Below are 5,494 nucleotides of genomic sequence, written 5' to 3' on the forward strand. Positions count from 1 at the left end.
TTCCGATTCAGATTTCAGATGCTGCAAAATTAACGCGAAATCAACAACTGCAGGATGCCAATTCTTTGGTCCGAGATTGGTTACTTGGCAGTGTAAGAAACAAACATTTGTGGCGCTATCTACATGTGAAGCAGAGTATGTTTCTGCTAGCAGTTGCTGCTCTCAGATCCTGTGGATACAGCAACAGATGCACGACTACGGTTTGCAGTTTCTTAACACACCTCTGTTTGTTGATAATGAGGCCGCAATTAATATAACTAAAAATCCAGTACATCACGCTAAAACTAAACATATTGAGATTCGTCATCACTTTATTCGCGATTGCTTCGAGAAAAAGTTGATACGAATTGAGAAAATCCACACTGACGAACAAAAAGCTGATTTGCGTACCAAAGCTTTTGATAAAAATCGGTTTCAATATTTGTTAAAACTTAATGGTATGAAATTGCTTTCGGTGTCGGATGGGGTTGTGAGCGTTGATGAGAGTACTGTTGCGGATGAAGATGAGAAACAATCTGCGATGGTTTGTCGATTTTTTTACGTGTTTTGGTATTTAGGGGGAGATAGATAGATAGTTGTACATAGTTTATTTTCAGAAAAATACAAAAACAGTAAAAAATACAAAAATACAAAAACATGATAAAATTGAAAAAGAGCTTGTGTATATAGGGAAAATGATAGTACATCAGCTAGATAATTACAGTATGCTAAAGATTTGGAAAGACAAAAAGAGTTAAACAGTCTCACTAACGATGTGTCGATAGGTTTTCGTACATTTAGTAGATTTATTCGGGATATAAACCTAAAAATTTCAAACTGGTGAAATTCGTGGGGAACACTACTTGGATATATAGGTAACCCCTGAAATCTCGTTTGAAAGGTCTCGTATTCTGATATACTAGGTGGTTATACTCTATGATGTCTGGGGTATTATTCCGGGACTTCTGCTGAACGGTAGTTCTGACCTAGTCCTTGGCTAATACTTTCACCAAAATGCTTGAAACATAGCATTATAGCCCTCAGATTGATTAGACAATAAAATTGATAATCATCTGTTGTAGCTAAAAGATCCTCTAAAGGGGACACACTGCTAAGTCGAAACTGATATCTTTCTGGTGAACGGAAGTTCTGGCCTGAGATCCCTCAGTTCTCGCATTTCACCCCTAATTTATGTACAGACATCATTGTAGTATTCTTGCCTGTAAGACTGAATATTGGGATTCTGGATACGGGAGTATATTCAAGAGGTGGGACACATGAATTGATCTATGTTTTTAAAACACTTAAACGGTATCCTGAGTAGATTGAAGTTTGTATGAAAATTTAAGATGGATCAGTATATCGACAATCGAGGTGAATTTTTTAAGTCTGAGTATGTAATGTAGCTTAACGGTACTTGTAATCTGTCTGAAAAGCTGATATGATTCCCTGACACGCTCACCAAAACAAATCTGTAAATAGTTTATTTTCTGCAATTTAAGTTTTCTGTTATATCATTTCTTAGTTTAGATCATCTTAAAAATCCAAAAAGATTTTATTTCTGCTTTATTTTAGACAAACCAGAGTGGAAAGTTGATTGTCGGATTCTAGAAAGATGAAGCAGATGCAGGAGATTCTGAGCTGAAGATCGAGGGGAGCTTACATTGTTGGAAATGTGTTTGTTTTCAAAGTCACAAACAAGTTCATTAAGTTGATACTTGTTATTTTTAGAAAGAAAATTGGAAAATTGTTTTATTAAATCAGTTTGATTCGTCAACAGATCAACCAGGGTCATTAATTTGAACTTGGTAGATTAATCAAGTATTCAGGGTCATTAACTTGAACTTGAAAACTTGAGTGGATTTCTATAGCTGATTGAATTAGTGTTTATTGTTTGAAAAGATAGATTGTAATGTTATTAGTTGAGTAACAGGTTTGGACTTTATTTCCCAAACGGAGGCAAAATGCAAAAGCTTGAACCAGATATTTCAAGATCCCAACAAACTGAGAGGGGGAGTCTGTCAGAGGGGGAGTCTGGATCAACAGCTAATGGGAAGTTTGTAGATAGAGCTAGGAGACAGTTCTAGAACCTGTGAAGAATGCTGGTGAAGATAGACAGAGTTTGTGAAAAGACAAAGACTGAAGACTATGGAACTGAAGACTGATAAAAGACTACGTCAACATCCAAGGGGGAGTCTGTTGATACACGGAATGTCTGTTGACTGCGTTTACAAAAAGTCTGAAGTCAAGATTGGTCTATAGGTGGTCAAAGTGTAAATATTATGATAGATTGATGTAGGATCGCTTTTATGTCAATATGTCATAGTGGGCCGCTTATTAGTCAATACCCTGGATCGCTTTTAGGACAAGTGATCTGGATCGCTCATTTGGCCTGTCTTATGAGCGACCCAAGATTAGTATATATAGGGTGGAGCGGTTCATAAGTTGTAACAGTGTATGTGTGTGCTACGGTGCTGAAACTCTGCCAAATTTTCATCAGAAAGCAATAGAAAGAAAAGGAATTGAAAGGATTAGCTGTTGTAACTTCATTTACGTTGATTCCGCCTTCGTACGTGAAGATGAACGACCTTGACTGACTTTTCGGGTCACAGAACGGTCCAACAACCATTATCCCTATATCTTGCAGTATCAGAGAATGCAGTAAGTGCTGTCCTAGTAAAGGATCATGAAGGTCAGTAGTATCCTGTCTATTATGTTAGCAAAAGTTTATTAGATGCTGAAACTAGATACTCTCATTTAGAAAAATTAATATTAGCCTTAGTTATGGTATCAACAAAGCTTAGACATTACTTTGAAACACATAGGATTCATGTTAAAACAAATTATCCTTTTAAAAATGTGCTTAGGAAACCCGAGATGTCAGGTAGAATGGCTAAGTGGTCGGTAAAGTTAAGTGCCTATGCTCTAATATATGAACCTAGAAATGCCATAAAATCTCAGGCTTTAGCTGACATTGTGGCTGATTTCAGTAGTAATATTCAAAATGAAGTAGACTTAGAAACTCAACAACTAGGAGAATCCTCAGAATCCTGGACATTATATATTGATGGTGCATCTAATGTTAGAGGAGTAGGATTGGGTATACTACTAAAATCGCCACAGGGGGACATATTACCCCAGGCTATTAGATGTGAATTTCCTGCCACTAATAATGAGGCAGAATATGAGGCTTTGATTGCAGGATTAGAACTGGCTAAAAACATGAATATTAAAAGTTTGCGAGTATATGTTGATTCCTTGTTAATTACTAATCATTTTAATGGCTCCTATGTAGTTAAAGGTGAGAAGTTAATTGAATATCTTGATATTCTCAAAAAATTAGCAGGATATTTCGATGTTTTTACACTTGAACAGGTACCAAGGGAAGATAATGCTGAGGCAGATGCCTTGGCAAATCTGGGATCATCGATCAGGATACCAGAAGGGACCCAAATACCAATATTGCATATCTTGTATCCTGTGACGAATCCTCAGGATAAGGAAGTAATAAATATTCAGGATCCTGGAGCTGAATATCCTAAAGAGGATCCTAAATCCTGGACGGCTCCAATCATAAGATATCTCAAGGAAGGACACATCCCGAACAATGAGAATCCCAAGGCCTTTAGAATGAAGGTATCATGATTCACCATTATAAATAATGTTTTGTACAAGAAATCTCTTGCAGGACCATATTTAAGATGCTTGGAAGATCCTGAAGCTAAAGAAGTACTTAAGGATATACATGAAGGGGATTGTGGTAACCACACTGGGGGCAAGTCGTTATTTTCAAAAATTTTGAGAACAGGATACTATTGGCCGACAATGAAGAAAGATGCTGCAGAATACGCTCGAAGATGTGATGCATGTCAAAGGCATAGTTACATATTGCATCAACCAGCTGAACCATTATATCCTATAGCTTCCCCTTGGCCATTCATGAAGTGGGGGATGGACATAGTGGGAAAGTTGCCAAAAGCTCCAGGAGGAAAAGTCTTTATGCTAGCAATGACTGACTATTTTTCTAAATGGGTTGAAGTTGAGGCATTTGTCCAAGTTAGAGACCAAGAAGTAGTATCCTTCATAAAAAGGAATATCTTGACTAGGTTCGGAGTACCAGCCGAGATAATCTGTGACAATGGTTCTCAGTTCATAAGTAAGAGAACTACTGACTTTTGCAAGAGCTGCGGAATAAAAATGATCACGTCTACTCCGGTACACCCTCAAGCAAATGGACAGGCTGAATCCTCGAACAAGATAGTTGTCAACAACCTGAAAAAGAGACTGGGAGCCAAAAAAGGAAGATGGGTAGAAGAGCTACCCTTGGTTTTATGGGCTGATAGAACAACAATAAAGAATGCAACTGGCCAAACTCCGTTCTCCTTAGTATTTGGGGCAGAAGCAGTAATCCCAACAGAAATGGTGATACCTACGGCAAGATCCAGTCTCCAGGATCCTGAGCAGAATCCTGAAGCTATGTGCCAAGAACGAGACACTGTGGATGAGACAAGAGATGCAGCAAAGCTAAGGATGGCAGCATATCAACAGAGGATATCTAGAGCATACAATAAGAATATAAGGACTAGGAGGTTTCAAGTTGGGGATTGGGTGTTAAGAAAAGCTTTTTAGAATACTACTAATCCTGTCGATGGAAAATTAGCTCCAAAGTGGGAAGGTCCCTATGAGATTGAATCAGAAGCAGGAAAGGGAGCATATCGACTCAAGAATATGGAAGGGGATATGCTACCAAGATCCTAGAATGCTATACATCTAAAGCCCTATTTCAAGTGAGTTTAGAATTTAATTTCTAACTCAGGATGGTATGAATTCAATTTCTTTTCAATATATTTGAGTTTATTTATTCTTTCGAACCCAATACTGACTTAAGCATCGGAGGGGTGTTAGACAAGCTAACGCCCACCTTAGTTTAAGGTTGTTTTGCAGAATATGCTCCAGGATATACACTCAGGATAACTCGAAAGATTAGTGGATTGGTCCCCTCTCTCACGATTAAGGGATCCTGATCCCTTCACAGGTTTAAAGGTATTCACCTTTCTCTCGAATTGGGTTTAAACACCCCACCTGGAGCACAAGTTATCCAGGGATAGTTCAAGATAGCGGGACCAGTCCATGTAAAAGTGGCTGACAATTTCGTTATTGTTGGCTATATCCTGGATCCTCAAGGTATATGAGGATTGATCACCCTCTCTCACGAAAGAGTATTTTCATACTCTCTAAGGTTTAAAGGTTTTCCCCTTTCTAAGTCTTGGGGTTTGAACACTCCCGCCTGTAGCGTATGAAAATCATGGTTTATCCCCAGGATATTAAGGGTTTACCCCCAGGATGTTAAGGATTTATCCGAAGAAAAGCTAAAATACGATCATATGATAAACACAGGGGACGTACGATTCAAAGGATGTCTTAAAGCTTGCACTGAGGACATTCCTAAGGTGGAATATTGGAATTGACTCTCTAAGAGTCTTTGTGTAAGACCCTAATACATATTTGACTAAAA

Source organism: Helianthus annuus, chromosome 15, assembly GCF_002127325.2.
Source record: "Helianthus annuus cultivar XRQ/B chromosome 15, HanXRQr2.0-SUNRISE, whole genome shotgun sequence".
Lineage (NCBI taxonomy): Eukaryota > Viridiplantae > Streptophyta > Magnoliopsida > Asterales > Asteraceae > Helianthus > Helianthus annuus.